This window comes from Aristolochia californica, unplaced genomic scaffold (assembly GCF_029961685.1).
Source record: "Aristolochia californica isolate CCGP_79_NKW_82.1479 unplaced genomic scaffold, dmAriCali1.0.hap1 SCAF_13, whole genome shotgun sequence".
Lineage (NCBI taxonomy): Eukaryota > Viridiplantae > Streptophyta > Magnoliopsida > Piperales > Aristolochiaceae > Aristolochia > Aristolochia californica.
Genome location: NW_027181804.1, coordinates 14,098,518 through 14,119,323, shown reverse-complemented (window position 1 = coordinate 14,119,323; position 20,806 = coordinate 14,098,518). Strand labels below are relative to the sequence as shown.

Sequence of the window (20,806 nt, the reverse complement as noted above, 5' to 3'; positions counted from 1 at the left end):
ATATTGAGGGCCAAAAATAGCTGTTGATGAAGGACTTACTTTTGTTGGATCTATTAACTCGGCAGGTGTGGTGTTGGCCACTTGCTTTTGGGGTTGGAATAATTTCTGTATCATGAGGCACAACTGGTCGAGGGGAACCTGGTACTAAGGACAAACCAGCAGGAGTGCTATCAGAATAAAATGAGGAGTCTTCAAAACATGTTACATCCCTGGAACACCAATAAACGTTGAAGAGTAGGACTATAACAAACATAACCCTTTGTGTGTGAGAATATCCTAAAAAGACATTTGATAGATTTAGGATCAAGTTTGCTATTTCTAGGTAATGAATTATGAACAAAACATTGACATCCGAAGACTTTCAAAGGTAATGAAAACAAATCATCATTTGGTAATAATCTAGACTAAGGAGATTTATTCCCAAGAATGGTAGATGGTAGACGATTTATAAGAAAGCAAGCCGTAAGACTGCATGAGGCCAATAAAAGTATGGAACTTTCATGGCATATAATAAACCTCAAGCTACCTCAAGAATATGATGATGATTCCGTTCGGCTACACCGTTTTGTTGAGGAGTGTAGGTGCATGAAGTTTGATGGATAATGCCATTTTCTTGACAAAAAGAGTCAAGGTCTTTGGAAACATATTCTTTGGCATTATCAGACCGGAGAATTTTTATTTTTTGACCAAATTGTGTGAGTACCATAGCATGAAATGACTTAAAAAATGAATGGTATCTCAGAATGCTCCTTAAATATAAACAACCAAGTTGTGCGAGTGAAATCATCAATAAATGTAATAAAATATTTTTCTTGAGAAATATTGGAGACACTGAAGGGCCCCCAAACATCAGTATGAATTAACGAAAATGGAGTAACACTTTTTGACTTCTGGATGAGGAGAGTATGTACTCCATTGATTTTTACTCAATTGACAAACCTCACAATGAAATTCTGACCTTACTTTAAGAGAAGGAAATATATAATGAAGAGACTATGCAGATGGATGTCCCAACCGATTGTGCCATAACCATGTCTCATTTTCAGTAGTAGTAACCATAGTTATTTTCGGCACGTCCAAGTAGTAAAGCCCCCCTTGTTCATGGCCTCCACCAATCACCTGCTTCATTATAAGATCCTGAAAGACACATGAAGTGGGTGAGAAGGTAATATAACAATTAAAATATTTTGTCAGCTGACTAACAAATAATTGGTTCAAAGGGAAAGTAGGAATGAAAAGAATATCAGTGAGCGAAAGTGATGGGGTGATAGAAGTGGAACCTTTCACTTGGACTTTGGTTTGAGAAACATGAGCTATGGTAACAAACTTGTGTGAAAGACTTGGAGATAGAGAATGTAATATATTTTTGTTACCTGTAAGATGCTCGGAGGCTCCTGAGTCAATTATCCAGCATGAAGATGAGGTAAATAGCATACCTAAAGCGGTAGTAGCAGCAGTAGTTACGGAGGAACTAGAAGAAGAACCCAACATTGTCTTCATTTTCTGAAATAGCTCATACTCTTCATCAGTAAAAATTTTCTGTGCTGCTGATTTTGTGGGTTGTTCTTCTTTTGTATCACTTAAAAAGGCTTGATTAGCCCTTGACTGTCCATTGGTTTTATAGCATATTTCTTTATAATGGCCATATTGTCCACAATAAGTGAATGCCCTTTAATAGCACTGATCTATAGTGTGGCCAATTCTTTTACAATGAGTACATTCTTTCCCATCTGTTCTGCCAGCACCAATCCTTCCATCTCTTCCTCTGCCTCCTCTATAACCTCAACCTCGGCCTCGTCCGCAGTCAGACGATGATCCTCTATGATCGGAACACATAGCGGATGATATGTCAGTAGTGGAGGAAGAAGTGTCTGGAATACGAAGTAGTGTTACGCATACATCATCAAACTTGGGGACAGTAGAAGCACTCAAAAGTTACTCTTGGCAATCTCAAGGTGGGGTTTAACATTTGCAAGAAAAATAGCAGTAATTAAAGCTTCCTTTGTTTGTCTTGGATAGAAATATATGTGGTTGAAGGCTAAGCTAACTTCCACAATTGAAGGAAGCCTCTAAAGTGGGCCAAATACTCATGGATATTTTCTCCTTGTTTAGTATTCAATATTCTTTGGAGAATATCGTATGGTTTATGTAGAGTATCCGGGCATGAGTACAGTTTAGCACATGTCTCCCAAATTTGTTTAGCAGTCTCAAGATGAATAACATTGTTGGAGACATGTTCTTTCATGCTATTGATTAGCCAACTAATCAAATAGTAGACCAATATAGCTGAGTCACAAAAATAGGTATAAACCTTATGATCCAGACCCGTATAACCGAGGCATGAAATAAGTGGGCCTTGTTTGAGCTAACACATTGAGTTGACTCGGACCGAGCTGGATCGAGTTGACTCGGCAAGGAATAGAAGCAATAAATGGTCCTCCGGTCAGTAGGGTCGCTAGGTGAACTCGGCCGGGTCCTGATTGGGTCAAAATAGGCGCGACCTGGCATGAGACTCAAAATCAGCACACATTTAATTTTCCTGACTTAGGCATTTTGATTTTTCATCATCTTCCTCCCTGCCGAATAGCAACGAACCAGAGAGGATAGCTGTTATGGACTCCATAACATCACGAGTTATCCATAGGCATAGGAATTAGATTATGTCAATTTACTTTTCATGTAATTTCAATTCAGTTTAGTTTACTTTATTTGGTTTGGTTTAATTTGGGTTGGTTCAGTGTAATGTGGCGTGAGCCACTTGACCTAATGGGTCATCTTTGTATTTTCGTCCTCAACCCTATTTAGGGGGACGTGAAGGAAAAAAGAGGCAAGTATTGAGAAAATTATATTTTACAGGTCTGATTCTCCCTCAGAGGTCAAGGTCGGATTCTCCCTTTGAGGTCCAAGGTTGAGCTTCCTCCAAAGCTCCTTCATTCTAAATTGAGTTCCACCATTACTCGTTCAAGGAACAAGGTTTCTCTTCCAATGTCAAGATCAGCCATGGAGGGAAGAGAGGAAAGAAGGGTGACTCGATCCATGGCAAGGGAAGAACCTAACATCTTGGTATCAGACAGGTCCACCCTTGGGGATTCCTCTTCCCCTGACGATTTGAGACAGTTAGTGGAAGATAATAGGCAAAGGACAGATAACCAGGCTCATGCCCTGGAAGAAGTGCGCCAAACAACCTCTGATTTGCGTGAGGCAATAAAATCAATGGATGCTGCCATCCAAGCTCTCCTTCGGCGACAAGAGGACCATGATACACGAGCCCAACCTCCAGCTGCCTACTCTCCACCGGCCGAACACCATCCATTCCACCCACCACCTCCCCCACAACCACCAATGCGTCAACACCATTCCCATCTGGGGCCTGCCGTTCAAGGACCAAACACTGTGCCCAGGTATTTAAAACTTGACTTTCCTACGTATGATGGGTCTAAGGACCCTCTGATTTGGTTAGCCAAGTGTGATCAGTTCTTTTACCATAAAAAAACACCTGTGGATGAGAAAGTGTATTTGGCCGCCTACCACATGCTCGATGAAGCGCTTCTATGGTACCACCAATTCCGAAATGACCAAGTGGTTCAGGATTGGGCAACTTTTAGACAGTCTTGCATGATGAGATTTGGTCCTCCTGCTAGTAGCAATCCATTGGGCGAATTAATCAATTACAAACAAAAGACCTTCTAGGAAAGGTTAGCCCGAGCAAACCAGTTTGTTAGCCACACACTATATGTTCACATTTTTACTACTGGTTTGACAGAAGCTCTGCATTTAGAAGTTGAATTACATGCTCCTACAGATTTAGACCACGCTATGAATTTAGCCAGAGCAATTGAGCACAAGCAGCATGTTCTAAAGGAGTCACTGTCAGAAAACCAGCTTGGCCAGGAAGGCACAATGCCTCTACGCCAAACAATTCCTATGGACCTCCAAGATTTAGAGACAGTGCAGCCCCACGCCCAGACATCTCTAATTCAGCTCCACCTGCTCCTTACTTCAAAAAACTTACTAGATAGGAAATGGAGCAGCGAAAGGCCAAGGGCCTCTGTTTTAACTGTGATGAACAGTATGTTTTTGGTCACCACTGCAAACGATTATTCAGTATATGTCTGTGGGAGGATGGAGACGAAATGCCATAAGAGGAAGAAGTTGTGGAAACTAACCAAGAAGATCCAGAGATTTCCCTTCATGCTATGACTGGTCTACGCAGTGCAAGCACAATGCAGGTTAAAGCCCAATTACATCATTTACAGTTACTGGCTTTAGTTGACTCGGGTAGTACACATAATTTCATCAGTCAGCAGGCGACAGAACAACTTGGGTTAGTAGTACAACAACAGAATGGTCTTTCTGTATCAGTAGCCAATGGGGCTAAAATTACTAGTGTAGGCATATCATCAGTCACACACTTTGATATTGAGGGATATAAATTTGTTGCAGATTTTCTGGTGATTCCACTATCTGGATTCGATTTGGTGCTAGGAATTAAATGGCTACAATTATTGGGACCAATAGTATGGGATTTCCAAGCTCTGACCATGTATTTTATAGAGGACCAACATCAGATTATATTGCATGGCACACAAGCACCACTCACCTGCGCACTACAGGTTGCCCAGGTCCAGTCCACAAATACATGCCAGTTATCTCACTTACTTACAAAATTTGAGGATATCTTTCAAGACCCTACTGCCTTACCGCCACTTAGGCACTGTGATCACCGTATCCGTTTGAAAACGGGGACCGAGCCAGTAGTGGTACGTCCGTATCGTTACCCTCACTTACAGAAGGATGAGATTGAAAGGCAGTGCCAGCAGATGTTAGCACAGGGTATTATTCAGCTCAGCAGGTCTCCTTTTTCTTCACCAGTATTAGTAGTTCGCAAGCATGATAAGTCATGGAGGTTCTGTGTGGATTACCGACAACTCAATGCCCATACAATTAAAGATAAATTTCCTATTCCAGTGGTGGATGAACTGTTAGATGAGCTATATGGAGCTACTATATTTACTAAACTCGATTTGAAATCTGGCTATCATCAAATCTGAGTTCATCCATTAGATGTGGAGAAAACAGCGTTCCGCACGCATCACGGCCATTTTGAATTCCTCGTAATGCCATTTGGTCTATCAAATGCGCCTTCCACCTTCCAGGCCCTCATGAATGAGGTATTTTCCCCTCTCTTGTAAAAATATGTATTGGTCTTTTTCGACGATATTTTGGTTTATAGCAACAGCTGGGAAGAACATCTTCAGCACCTTCACCAGGTATTTTCTCTTATACGTTCACATCATTTGGTTTTAAATCGGTCAAAATGTTCTATGGGCACATCAGAAGTGGCATATTTGGGTCACGTTATTTCAGCATCAGGGGTGAAGGTAGACCAGAGTAAGATACAAGCGGTCACAGATTGGCCTATTCCTACATCTATTACAGCCTTAAGAGGATTTTTGGGTCTAGCTGGATATTATAGAAAATTTATTCGTAGCTATGGCCAGCTTGCAGCTCCGCTCAACAATCTCCTCAAGAAAAATGCTTTTACCTGGTCACAGATAGCAGCTCATTCCTTTCAGCAATTGAAAGACGCCTTATCATCAGCCCCAGTTTTGCAGCTCCACGACTTTGAGGAGTCCTTTGTAGTGGAATGTGATGCTTCAGGGGGCGGTATTGGCGCAGTGTTGCACCAACAGGGCCACCCGATTGCTTATTTTAGCCGTCAACTGGGCCAACACCACCACAAGTTGGCAGCTTATGAGAGGGAATTGATTGGATTGGCGAAAACTATACAGCATTGGCGCCCTTATCTTTGGGAACGTTGTTTTTTGATTCGCACTGATCATTGCAACCTCAAGTATCTTCTTGAGCAGCGTCTCACTACTTCACCACAACAACATTGGTTAAGTAAGCTTATGGGGTTTGACTTTTCTGTCGAGTATAAACCGGGAAGTTTGAATGTAGGGGCTGATGCCTTATCTCGCCGGGACGTTCTAGAGCCGCAATTAAACGCCATCAGTCAGCCCAGAGCTCTCTTGTTGGATTCTATACAAGAAGAGGCACAACAGTACCCCGATATTATCTCCTTATGCAAGGATATCCAGCAGGGCACAGCGGCACCACATTGGACGGTTCAGGACAATCTCATCCTCTACAAAAACAGAATTTTTCTACACCACACATCCCCTCTGATTAACAGCATTTTGTCCTCCTTCCATGATAGTACACATGAGGGCCGACAGAAAACATATTTTCGAATCAGTAGCGAATTTTATTGGAGGGGCATGAAGTGCAGTATAACTGATTATGTGGCGGCTTGTCAAACTTGTCAACGGAATAAAGCTGAAACATTAAGTCTAGCGGGGTTGCTCCAACCACTTCAGCTTCCGTCACAAGTCTGGTCTGATATTTCTATGGACTTCATAGATGGACTTCCCTCTTCGTCAGGTAAATCTGTTATCCTGGTAGTGGTGGATCGTTTCTCTAAATATGGGCATTTCATTCCTCTGGCACATCCTTACACTGCAACGCAGGTAGCTCAACTTTTTATGGATAAAATTGTATGATTACATGGGATGCCTAATTCATTTACCAGTGATAGGGATGCAATCTTTACAAGTACCTTCTGGAAAGAACTCTTCAAGTTACAAGGCACAACGTTAGCCTTTTCTTCAGCCTACCATCCACAGACTGATGGTCAGACAGAGGTCGTCAACAGAACCATTGAAATGTATCTCCGCTGTTTCATGGGGGACTCACCTAAGAGGTGGGTTAAGTGGCTCGCCTGGGCTGAGTTCTGTTACAACACCTCCTACCACAGTGCTCTCGGCACAACCCCATTCAAGGTGGTATATGGTAGAGAACCTCCCCGTCTTTTAGCCTATGAACCAGGGGCCTCTAAAGTCGCAACTTTGGACCAAGCATTGGCTGAAAGAGACACATTCATCACAGAGGTGCGCACTCATCTACAGAAGGCACAAAATTCTATGAAACAATTTTATGACAAGAAGCACCGGGAAGTCTTCTTTTCTCCTGGAGATTATGTTTGGTTGCGTCTTCAACACTACAGGAAGCTGTCGTTGACAGCCTCCAAACGTCACAAACTCTCTCCAAAATATTATGGTCCCTTTCAGGTGATGGACTGCATTGGGGCAGTGGCCTACAGATTGCAGCTTCCGCCAGAGGCCAGAATTCACAACGTCTTTCATGTCTCACAATTAAAGGCCTTCCACGGTGATTCGCCCTTGCTGCACACCCTGCTGCCACCACTCCATGAGGGACGTGTACTTTCTACCCCGACACAGGTATTACAAATTCATCGTATTCAGGGTGATTGGGAGATCTTAGTGCAATGGGCTGATGCTGACCCCAGTGACACGACATGGGAGCCATTAGCGGCGTTTCGCACCCTCTACCCATACTTTGTGCTTGAGGACAAGCTCTTTCTCCAAGGGGGGGGGGGGGGGGGTGATGTTATGGACTCCATAGCATCACGAGTTATCCATAGGCATAGGAATTAAATTATGTCAATTTACTTTTTATGTAATTTCAATTCGGTTTGGTTTACTTTATTTGGTTTGGTTTAATTTGGGTTGGTTCAGTGTAATGTGGCGTGAACCACTTGACTTAATGGGTCATTTTTGTATTTCGTCCTCAACCCTATTTAGGGGGACGTGAAGGAAAAGAGAGGCAAGTATTGAGAAAATTATATTTTACAGGTCTGATTCTCCCTCAGAGGTCAAGGTCGGATTCTCCTTTTGAGGTCCAAGGTTGAGCTTCCTCCAAAGCTCCTTCATTCTAAATTGAGTTCCACCATTACTCGTTCAAGGAACAAGGTTTCTCTTCCAACGTCAAGATCAACCATGGAGGGAAGAGAGGAAAGAAGGGTGACTCGATCCATGGCAAGGGAAGAACCTAACAATAGCCGGCTATGAACCTGTGAGAATCACAAACGGAGGATGACAAATAGCTCGTGGAATCAGTGGCCGTGTCATCTTGGACCTCCAGAAGCGGAGACAAAGCTGTCGATGAAGAGAAGCAGCATCGTCTTCTTCCCCCCTTCCGAATAGGGAAAACCAGAGAGCAACTTCCAGAAATGGCAACTATAGCAGGAAACTTTCCGAGAGAACCTCGACAGAACGGAATGGCAGAGGAGTTTTCGTAAACCAGCAGAGGAGATATCTTCCGGATTAATAGCTGTAATATCCCGAAGAAGCAGTAAGATCAAATTTCCAGAAATCAATCGGCAATAAAACAACAGATAATAATGCGGATTTGCAGAGATTTTCTGTTGGATGACAGAAAATCGGATTGGCAACAGTTAAATAGTAGAGATTTTCCGAAGATAACAAAAGGTCTTAGATAAGCAGCTACAAGCATGAAGCAAGGATCAAGAATACCGAAAAACAGGCAATCAGCCAGCTAGTGTTATGGACTCTATAGCATCACGAGTTACCAACAGGCGTAGGAATTAATTAATGTGTTTTTCAATTTCCATGTAATTGTCTTTGGTTTGGTTTTGTCTTTGGTTTGGGTTGGTTTAGCATTTATTGGTTTGAACCATTGACCCAAGAGGTCTTTAGGGTTTTGGACGTCCTCCACCCTATTTAAGGGGACGGCTAGGGTAATGAAGATTAGGAATTGAGTTCACTCTAGTTAAGGTAATTTAGATAAACAGGTCAAGAGCTCCTTCAAGCTCTCTTCCGAATTTCCCCAATTCTCCTTTCCGAAATTCAATCCCCTTCAACCCTCATTCCATCTCAACGTCAAGCAAGATAATGGAAGGAAGAGAAGAGAGGAGGGTGACAAGATCCATGGCTCGTGAGGATCTTAACAATGTGGTATCAGACAGGTCCACCCTCGGTGATTCCTCTTCTCCAGAGGACATACGTCAAGTCCTTTCAGACCTTCAACAACGATCCACTCTTCAAGGTACTGAAATTTCTCACATCAATACTACCTTACAAACTCTGGAATCATCTCTACAATCCATCCTACGACAACTTGCTGCACTTCAAGCACCAACGCCACCACCAGCAACCAATTTTCAACAACAACCAGTTCCCCACCAACAATTCACGCCACCACCAAATCCACCCTTGCGCCAACCAATGGGTTCAATGACCACTCACGCACAAGCACCATCAACGGTTCCCAGGTACTTTAAACTTAACTTTCCTACATATGATGGCTCTAAAGATCCTTTACTGTGGTTCACGAAATGTGAACAATTCTTTTATCATCAACAAATGGTGGAAATGGACAAGGTTACTTTAGCCGCCTACCACATGCTCGATGAAGCGCTCATGTGGTTCCATCACTACCGAAATGTCCATTCCATTCAGGATTGGCTGCACTTTAAACATGCTTGCCAGTTAAGGTTCGGACCTCCAGCTAGCAGCAACCCAGTGGGGGAATTGATCAACTACAAACAGACCAGCACCTTAGAGGTTTACCAAAAAACGTTCCAAGAAAGGTTGGCCAGAGCTAGTGAATTTGTTCCTCCTCACCTACATGTTCAGATTTTTAATGCTGGATTGACAGAGGCAGTCAGATTGGAAGTGGAATTACTGGGTCCAACAAATTTGGACTCTGCAATGAATTATGCCAGGGCTGTGGAGCACAAACAGAGAGTTCTAAAAGAGTCTTTACAAAGAAAACCATTTTGGCAAAACAGAACACAGGGTACTGCATCTGGTCCACGTTTTGGGTCCTCTGCCCCTAACCGAGCAGATCAGGCTACTAATGTTCCTCCACACTCTATGCCACGTAAATTTTTGACTAAACAGGAAATGGATGCTCGAAAGGCAAAGGGCCTATGTTTTAATTGTGACGAACAATTCTTGCCCGGACATACCTGTAAACGTTTATTCAGTATTGAATTATTGGAAGAAGATTCAGAAGAGCTTCTTGAAAATGAAATTGTGGAAGAGGTACAACAGGAAGCAGAGCTCTCCCTCCATGCCATGCATGGCCTGCGTAGTTCTAATACCATGCAGGTAAAGGCCAGGTTACATCATCTCATGCTACTTGCTTTAGTTGATTCGGGCAGCACACATAATTTTATCAGTGAACCAGCCGCGCAACAATTGGGATTGGAAATTCAACAACAAAGGGGTCTCTCAGTTTCAGTGGCCAATGGGGCCAAAATTGCTAGCGTGGGGTTATGTGCTAACACCCCTTTCACCATTGAGGGGCATTCCTTTCAGGCAGATTTACTAGTCATTCCATTGGCTGGATTTGATTTGGTGCTCGGGGTCAAATGGCTCCAGTTATTAGGACCGATATTATGGGACTTTCAGGCTCGGACTATGACATTTTCAGCACCACAGGGCCAGATTACATTACAAGGCATTGTGGCACAGGTCCCTTACGCACTTCACACTTTGCATATTCAACACACGGGTGATGATCAGTTAGCTCCTTTACTTACAACATTTGTGGATTTATTTAATGACCCTACAGGTCTACCACCAGTGCGTCATTGCGATCACCGCATTCGTTTAAAGTTGGGAACTGATCCAGTAGTGGTGCGGCCTTATCGTTACCCACATATCCAGAAAGATGAAATAGAACGACAGTGCATGCATATGCTCGCTCAGGGTGTGATCCAGCCCAGTCGATCTCCTTTCTCCTCACCAGTGTTACTTGTACGTAAAAAAGATAAATCTTGGAGATTTTGTGTCGACTATAGGCAACTAAACTTGCACACAGTTAAGGACAAGTTCCCCATTTCAGTTGTGGACGAGTTGCTGGATGAGTTACATGGTGCTACAATTTTTACCAAATTAGATTTGAAATCAGGCTATCATCAAATACGAGTTCACTAGGCGGATGTGGAGAAGACTGCCTTCCGCACACATCACGGTCATTTCGAGTTCCTCGTCATGCCCTTCGGTCTCTCCAATGCACCATCCACCTTTCAGGCCCTCATGAATGAGGTCTTTTCATCACTTCTGCGCCACTATGTGTTAGTCTTTTTTGATGACATTCTGGTCTACAGCAAAAATTGGGAAGAACATCTCCACCACCTCCACCAGGTATTTACCATTCTACGCTCTCATCATTTGGTTTTGAATCAATCAAAATGTGCTATGGGTACATCTGAGGTGGCATATTTGGGCCATGTCATATCAGCTGGGGGCGTGAAAGTTGACCAGAGCAAGATTCAGGCAGTTACAGATTGGCCTGTTCCCACCTCCACTACAGCATTAAAGGGCTTTTTGGGCTTAGCGGGATATTATAGAAAATTTATCCAATCTTATGGACAGATAGCAGCACCACTCAACAACCTGCTAAAAAAAAATGCCTTCCACTGGTCTTCTTCAACAGAACAGGCATTTAACCTGTTAAAGGAGGCCTTAGCCTCAGCGCCAGTCCTACAATTACCAGATTTTGAGGCAGAATTTGTGGTGGAATGTGATGCCTCCGGGGGAGGTATAGGGGCAGTGTTACAACAATTGGGGCACCCCATTGCTTATTTCAGTCGTCAGTTGGGACAACACCACCATAAGTTAGCTGCATATGAGAGGGAATTGATTGGGTTAGCCAAGGCTGTCCAACATTGGCGACCGTATCTTTGGGGAAGACCGTTTCTCATTCGTACAGATCATTGCAGCCTCAAGTATCTTCTGGAACAGCGCCTCACCACATCCCCACAGCAGCATTGGTTAACTAAACTCATGGGCTTTGATTTTACGGTTCATTATAAGCCAGGTAGTTCGAATTTGGGGGCTGATGCCTTATCACGTCGGGATATTTCCACCACTCAAATTTATGCTATCAGTCACCCACGTGCACTGCTATTAGATTCTATTCGTGAGGAAGTAAATCAATATCCGGATCTTATGTCTTTATATCAGGATATTCAACAGGGGACAGCTGCTCCTCATTGGACGATTCAGGATCGTCTCATTCTCTACAAAAACAGGATATTTTTACATAATACATCACCACTTCTTCACACAATCCTGTCCTCTATCCATGATAGCACACATGAGGGTCGACAGAAAACATATTTCCGAATCAGTCGGGACTTTTACTGGAAGGGCATGAAGAGCACAATTGCTGATTATTTAGCTGCTTGTCTGATTTGTCAAAGAAACAAGGCCGAATCCTTAAGTCCAGTCGGCCTACTGCAACCTCTGCAACTACCATCTCAAATCTGGTCTGATATTTCCATGGACTTCATTGTTGGACTTCCCATTTCATCAGGTAAATCGGTGATCTTTGTCGTCATTGATCGGTTTTCAAAATATGGGCACTTCCTTGCTTTGGCACATCCATATACTGCTGCTCAGGTCGCTCAATTATTTATGGACAACATTGTCAGATTACATGGAATTCCCTCATCCATTATCAGTGACAGGGATGCAATTTTTACCAGCCTCTTTTGGAAGGAATTATTCAAATTACAGGGCACCCAATTGGCATTTTCGTCAGCCTATCACCCACAAACGGACGGACAAACAGAGGTTGTCAATCGCACTATTGAAATGTATCTTCGTTGTTTTGTGGGGGACGCACCTAGAAGATGGGTGAAATGGCTTTCATGGGCATAATTTTGCTATAACACATCTTACCACACAGCACTGGGTACTACTCCTTTCAGGGTAGTTTATGGCAGAGATCCACCTCGTTTGTTACCATATGAACCGGGGGCATCCAAAGTCGTCACTTTGGACCAAGCATTAGCTGAACGAGATGCTATGCTCACTGAGGTACGTACACATCTGCAAGCGGCCCAACACTCTATGAAACGCTTTTATGATAAAAAGCACCGAGAGGCATCTTATTGCCCTGGAGACTATGTGTGGTTAAAGCTTCAACACTACCACCAGCTGTCCCTGACTGCAGCCAAGCGCCATAAGCTGTCTCCAAAATATTATGGTCCATTTCCGATATTGGACCAAATTGGGCCCGTGGCATACCGTTTGCAGCTCCCACCGGAAGCAAAGATCCACAATGTATTTCACGTCTCCCAATTGAAGCCCTTCCATGGTGACTCGCCCCTACTACACACTCCACTGCCGCCACTACATGAGGGTAGAGTCCTTTCTATTCCAGCTCAGGTAATACAAGCACGCCACATTCAAGGGGATTGGGAAATTCTAGTCCAGTGGGCCGATGCCGATCCCAGTGACACCACATGGGAGCAATTATCAACATTTCAACTTTTATATCCTTCCTTCGAGCTTGCGGACAAGCTCTTTCTCCAGGAGGGGGGTGATGTTATGGACTCTATAGCATCACGAGTTACCAACAGGCGTAGGAATTAATTAATGTGTTTTTCCATTTCCATGTAATTGTCTTTGGTTTGGTATTGTCTATGGTTTGGGTTGGTTTAGCATTTATTGGTTTGAACCATTGACCCAAGAGGTCTTTAGGGTTTTGGACGTCCTCCACCCTATTTAAGGGGACGGCTAGGGTAATGAAGATTAGGAATTGAGTTCACTCTAGTTAACGTAATTTAGATAAACAGGTCAAGAGCTCCTTCAAGCTCTCTTCCGAATTTCCCCAATTCTCCTTTCCGAAATTCAATCCCCTTCAACCCTCATTCCATCTCAACGTCAAGCAAGATAATGGAAGGAAGAGAAGAGAGGAGGGTGACAAGATCCATGGCTCATGAGGATCCTAACAGCTAGCTCGGGAGATAATGATACCAATAACGCTCAGATATAGTACCGACAGAAACATAGCTGAATTGCGGTTGAGAGACTTGCTGAATATCTCTACAGATAAACAACCAGAATGATAATATAGATAACAGGCAGCATGATAGTAACAAATGATACAGTGAGAATCAAGATGGACTACTGATCAATTACGATGATAATTGCGAGAATCCGACGAAAAGATGATAGCAACCGAGACACAAAAGAGGTCTAGCAATGAACCAAAAACTTTTGTCATCGATCCAAGCTGCCGAGAAATCAGCAACGACCGGGATGGAATAGCAGAGAAAAAAAACAATGATCTCCACTGAGAAGTGAGAAAGTAGAGAATTGTTGCTGACAAGCAGAGATGGTAGAGGATTTCACTACACAGTCTGTTACCAATGGAACCAGTGATAGAAAGATTGTCCCGACAACGAAACCAGTAAGATTAAGATTAACTCGCCAACAACAACAACAATAGCAGTAACTGTTATGGACCCCATAGCAAGGTTTAATTAATGCATTTTCCAGTTTATGTATTAGAAGGTAGCCATTAATCCAATTAGTTGTTAGCATAGCAAGGTAGGATTCTCCCTTCTAGCCGAGATCCAGGGCGAGCTTCCCTTCACAAGCTCACTCCATCTTCATCGTCTTCGCTGCCCCTTGCCAAAGTGGTTTCAGATCTTCAACAAAGATCCGCTCTTCAAGGTGCTGAAATTACTAACATCCATAATACATTACACACACTGGAATCCTCTCTCCAAACCATCATACGCCAGCTTGCTGCTATTCAATCTCCAACACCACCTCTACAATCGGGAGGACCCTTCGCACAGGAATCGTCGACAAACACGGCAGGGGGTTTGCCGTCAAACCCTTCTCCCTCACAACAGCCGCCGGAAATCAGGCAGCTACCTGTCACGGAAAAGCCTTTCGCATGCCAGGTATCCGATGGCGGGGCGACCTCATATCCGACGACATACTCTGCTCTAGCAGACCCACAACACCTATTCGTCGTCCAACAGAAAATTTTGAAAAATCGGCCAATCCTTCGTGATGTTTGCCGTCGGCCACAAGTCAAGCTAGAAATTGGCAAGGGAGCTGACAATACTAGACAAGCCCTATTGACGGCTTATACCAATCGACAACCACCAAAACCCAGAGATTTCAATTTCAAAGTCGAAATCGTCACCCTAGTGGAAGCCAAAATCGTGGTTGCACGGCACACATTCAGGTATTCACATCCCGTTCCACACTTTCTACCAGTGGAGCGTGCCACCGAATTAACCACTCAACGTGAGGTTAATGCCTGGCAGGCAATGCCACCGCGATTCATTCCTCTTTCAGAAATAATCGTCATCTTACAATGCCAGCAGCAGCGGACCATAGCTCGGTGCCCTGTCATAATTTTTTTTGATGAATTTGGACTTGGTTCTATTTCCTTGGGAAATTGGTCTCATCTATATGTGATGAGGCAGTGCAAAAATGGTGTCGCTGGTGACGTTTTGATGAACAACTCGCTCATAGACATGTATGCCCCATGTGGGTCCATCAGGCTGGCGTGGCAACTGTTTGAAGAAATGCCAGAGCGGAACGTAGCTTCCTGGAACACTATGATCTTTGGGTTCACAATGCATGGATATGTCCCAGAGGCATTAGACACCTTCTCTCAAATGTACGTAACAGGACAGGTAAAGCCTTACTCGATCTCCTTCGTTGGTGTTCTAACGGCATGTCGCCCCAGAGGTTTGGTTGGTGTGGCTCGTAGGTACTTCGATTTAACGGTATCAGAATACAAAATTGTACCCCAAATTGAGCACTACGGATGTGTTGTTAATCTTCTTGCACGTGCTGGCTTAGTGGAAGAAGCCATGGATGTTGTGTCTGCTATGACCATTAGACCAGATGTGGTGATTTGGAGAAGCTTTCTTAATGCTTGTTGTAAGAGATAGGCTGGAGTTGAGATCAGCCAATTACTGGGTCAGCAAATTCTAGAGTTGGATGGCGGATTTTCTCGTGGAATCTATGTGATTCATTCCAGGGTCTATGCCTCAGCAAACCAATGGAATGATGTTGGAATACTTAGGAGATTACTGTTTGAGAAGGGGGTGATGAAGGAACCCGGTTGTCGTTCAATTGCGTTGGCTGGTATTGTTCATGAGTTTCTTGCTGGGGATTATTCTCCTCCAAGAACAAAAGAGCTATACGACATGTTAAGTCTTTACCCTTCGGATAGTGTCCCCAATCCAGAGATTGACTTACTTAAACCTGCTGTGACTGGTACCATCAATGTACTTATGGCATCAACTGAGGCATATGTGACACAGGTTATTGTTGTTTATTCTGCCTTTGCTGTTGCTATGACACCAACTTGGCCACAGGATACAATCATGGATGAGACTTGCTGGTCAGCCAAAGTATACTGCAGATCAACTGGGAACTGGCACTGCCTTGCAACATCAGCACAAGAAAGTGAAGCTTTGGAGTATGGACCACAGAACAGACTTGACGTTGTGTTTGTCTGCCCAACTCTTATTCTGGGGCCCATGTTGCACCCAACCATGAATGCAAGCAGCCTGGTTTTGTACAAGATACAGACAGGTGCACACGAGACAATGGCAACAAAAAAAAAAAAAAAAATCCAGAGAATAGTAGTTGGCCGAGATGGAGCTGCAGCTCTTCCTCTTATCTATGAAAGATCAGATGCAATCTGTTTCTATGCAAGTTCACTTTTTGTCTCAGCAGGTTTTTCTTCCGGAAATCTTGGACCTATTGCAATGGATGCCATTCAGATCCCAATGACTACTCTAGAAGTGCTCTTGACGGACAAGTCTGGAAGAAGGCCACTGCTATTGGTATCTACAGTAGGAACATGTTTGGGTTGCTTCCTCACTGCAATATCATTTGTAATTCAGGGCCATGAAAAGTCGAAAGATCTGGCTCTTATACTGGCACTAGTTGGCATACTGGTGTTCACAGGGTCCTTCTCCTAGGGAATGGGAGGAATACCATGGGGGATAATGTCTGAGATATTCCCTATCAACTTGAAGGGCACAGCGGGCAGCCTTGTGACTCTGATCAATTGGTTTGGTTGCTGGGCTATTTCATATACTTTCAACTTTCTCATGGTTTGGAGCTCGGCAGGAACCTTTTTCCTATCTGCTAGTAATTGTGATATAACTGTGCTGTTTGTGGCAAAGCTCGTCCCATACTATGGTTGACGCTTGTCCATGGATCCAGCCGTCGGCATGGGCCAGCAGGCCTACCTTCGAGCTTGAGGGCAAGCTCGTTCTCCGGGAGGGGTGTGATGTTATGGACCCCATAGCAGGGTTTAATTAATGCATTTTCCAGTTTATGTATTAGAAGGGTTTATTTGTAATTTGTTTGAAATTGTAGGCCCTTGTTTTGGTCATGTGCGTGGTTTTCCCTAATTTCCTATATAAGGACGTAAGATGAATGAGAAGGCAGCCATTAATCCAATTAGTTGTTAGCATAGCAAGGTAGGATTCTCCCTTCTAGCCGAGATCCAGGGCGAGCTTCCCTTCACAAGCTCACTCCATCTTCATCGTCTCCGTTGCCCCTCGTCATGTACCCTTACAGGTACAATTGGTCCCCTGTGACCTACGAGCTTCCATCTTCTTCTTTCTCGTATCCCTTCCAACCAACGTTGAAGAAATCACATGGTGGCAGATCCGAAATTGGGCATAACAGTAACTCGCCGGATTAAGATTCTGGTCTGAGTGAGGAAATGCAGTAACTCAGACAGCAGAACCAGCAACAACATGTTCTATATTCTAAGTAGAAAAACTTCCAACCAATAACGTTATTCTCCAATGAAGATAAGTATAATAACTTTCCAAAAATAATACTGAAGGTGGTGTTGATACAGGGCTGGATCAAACCAACGGGTTGGGACAAAGATGTATGTAACAAAACCATGATCATCCACATATCGATCATCCATCGAGCAGAATCTGATTATGCTTTACAAACTCATTCGTCGAGTAGTAGAAATATGAAAAACTAGCAAAAAAAACGAAATTCCAGTAATGACGAAAAACAAAATAGTAATATGAGCAAATAAAAAAATAATGGGGTTTTTTCAATCCGGAAAACCATAGATGTGAGTCCAGAAAATCAATGCTCTAATACCATGTTGACTTTTAGGACTCCATGGATTTAGTTCATGCAGAAAAAAAGAGAGGAATAAGTGAGGCAAAAGAGGAGGAAATTAGGGTTTTGGACTTAACCTGTTGTGGACTCAATTGCACACCGAGTCACACAACGAAGAAGACAACAACAACTCACTCAATAGGATTTAATTCTTATATTTCTTTGAGTAGGATTTGTTTCTTATATTGTTTTAACTAGGAGTTATTTCTAATTATTTTATATGTAAGGGCATTATGGGAAATTATTGTAACCCTAACCCTAAAACTCCTTCACGTGACCTATTCAAGGGAAAGGTATGAATGAAATAGGTAAGCTTTGAGATTTTAGAATAACCTAGTCTAAACAGGTTGAGATCACCTCTTGATCTCGAGTTTAGGGTTTACTCCAAAAATCCAACCTATCCTTCACCCTCCATTGCCATCCATCTTCACCCAAATTCATCCCTTATCATTCATACTAAGAAGAGGAGCTTCCTGCCCCTTTTCCGAGCCTAAAGAGAGGATCTTCTCTCATCACTAGCGTCAACAACAAGTTGGGATCAATTTCCATCTTGACGAGCAACAAAAGAGGAAGAATTCTGGTTCTTTCACATGAAGGGTTAGAACAACTCTTCTTGTTGGGAATTCATCACGAAAACAGAGCAAGGACAACCATCAATGTGAGCCAAGGCTGCTCCCCCAAGCTAGGCCTTCAAGTCCTAGAACGAGCTGCATCAAAACAGGGTTGAAACCCTGATTTATGTGAGCAAGAACAGGTATTCCTCCATTCTTTCTCCACCTGAATTACTTCCATTCTAGCTATAACTTTAGCACTAGAATGAGGCTATAAAAAGGGAGACTGATCACTGGTGGAAGAGTACCCAAAGAAGGGATCTTTAACACTCCTTACCGAATCCAGCAACTCAGTACCAGTGCTGGATTTGCAACTCCCACGCCTTGTTACTCGATCCATGACCCGGGACCGTAACAACTTGGTATCAGAGCAGGGTAACATGGGGGATAATATCAGCAATGAAGAAATCCAAATCAGGATACAAAAGATAGAAGATAGCCTTGAAATAGCACAACCAGTGTTGGGAAATGTTTGTGGTTTGGAAGAAGAGATGAGCCGAATCATCAGCATGCTATAGGAGTTGAGGATAGAGAGACATCAAAGTCCAGAGGTGAGAGAGGTTGCTCAACCATATCACAGAAGAGAGAAGCAGTGGCCTAGGCGCACTGCTGTCCAAGGACCTCAGCATGGAGGCACAGTCCCAAGGTACACTAAGTTAGAGTTTCCCTCTTTCAATGGTTCTGTGGATCCCTTAATTTGGTTGCATAGATGTGAATTTTTTTTTTTGAACCAAGAGACTACTGAATGGGATAAGGTGCAACTAGCCTCTTTCCATATGACAGGTGAAGCCATGTTATGGGTTACTCAAGTAGAGAAAGAGAGACCGGGAATGACTTGGGGAGAATTTAAAAATCTATGCACAGTTAGATTTGGGTCTCCCGCCAACAGCAACCCCCTGGGAGAGTTAGTCCTATTGAGACAAAAGGGTTTGGTGGAACAATATCAAAAAATATTCCAGGAAAAGTTGGCTCATGCTGGTGAGAGGGTATTGGTTGACCAGCAGGTCTCCTTATTCACAACAGGTCTCAATGAGTATTTTCGGCTAGAGGTAGAACTCCTTATGCCCACGGATCTAACTCATGCTATGAATATGGCCCGAGCAATGGAACAACGACAACATCTATAGCAACGTAAGCCGGGTTGGTCGAGTGCAAGGAACACTTCATCCATGTGGCAAGGGCACCGCTATAATTCATCTCAAGGAGCATCTACAGTAGCACCATCCAGACACACTCCGACTACGAATTGGGTAGCCGATCCCCGCCCTGGTAATTCCCTACCGAGCTTTATAAAAAAATTGACGAGTGCGGAGACGGCAGAAAGGCGGTCGAAAAATCTATGTTATAACTGCGATGAGTAGTATCGGGTTGGACACCAATGTAAATGATTGTTTTGGCTCGAGGTGGAGGATTCAGAGGATCCAGAGGAGCCAGAGGATATTATCGAGGAGGAACCACCTGAGATATCCTTGTATGCTATTACTGGGCAGAAATCGCCTACTACAACGCAAGTCTGAGCTCATGTCGTTGACCGAGAACTAGTGGGACTAATCGACCTGGGGACTACACATAATTTTCTGAGTTTGACAGCCGCACAACATCTCCAGCTCCAGATACACACTCATCCGACAGCCACCGTCTCAGTGGCCAATGGCGAGAAGGTCCCCAGATATGGGATTAGTAAGGTAGTAACTTTTTCCATTGGATTTAATTCATTTAATGCAGAATTTTTTGTTATTCCCATGGCGGGATTTGATATGGTATTAGGCATTAAATGGTTACAAATGTTGGGGCCCATTCTCTGGGACTTTTCGGCTTTAACCATGAGCTTTGATTTGGGTGGAAGTCGGGTGCTCTTACAGGGCTGTCAGGTGGATAGGGCCCACCGCATGCACACTTTGCAATCACGGAATCAACCTGACAGTACTAGTGATGGTTTGGTTCAGGAGTTCTCTGACCTCTTCTAGGAGCCTTCGGGGTTGCCTCCCATGAGGCACTGTGACCACAGGATCTGTCTGAAACCAGGTTCTAAGGTAGTGGTCGTGCGACCATACCGTTACCCACACCTTCAGAAGGATGAGATAGAGTGTCAGTGCCATGAGATGTTGAAATAAGGTCTTATTCGTCCTAGCCACTCCTCATTCTCTTCACTTGTCTTACTTGAGGTTCTGCGTAGATTATCGGGAGATGAACGTGCAAATAGTAAAAGACAAGTTCCCGATTTCGGTAGTGGATGAGCTTCTGGATGAGTTACATGGTCGTGGTTATTCACTAAACTCGACCTCCGTTCAGGATACCATTAGGTCCGGATGCACCCCTCTGATAACGAGAAGATGGCGTTCCGCATGCACCATGGCCATTTTGAGTTCG

General features: G+C 43.7%; 1 pseudogene; it reads left to right on the top strand.

Annotated features, from left to right (window-relative positions):
• The first annotated feature begins 14,404 nt into the window (after positions 1-14,404).
• LOC137948942 (sugar transporter ERD6-like 8) lies at positions 14,405-17,105 on the top strand (annotated as a pseudogene).
• Positions 17,106-20,806: the final 3,701 nt, after the last annotated feature.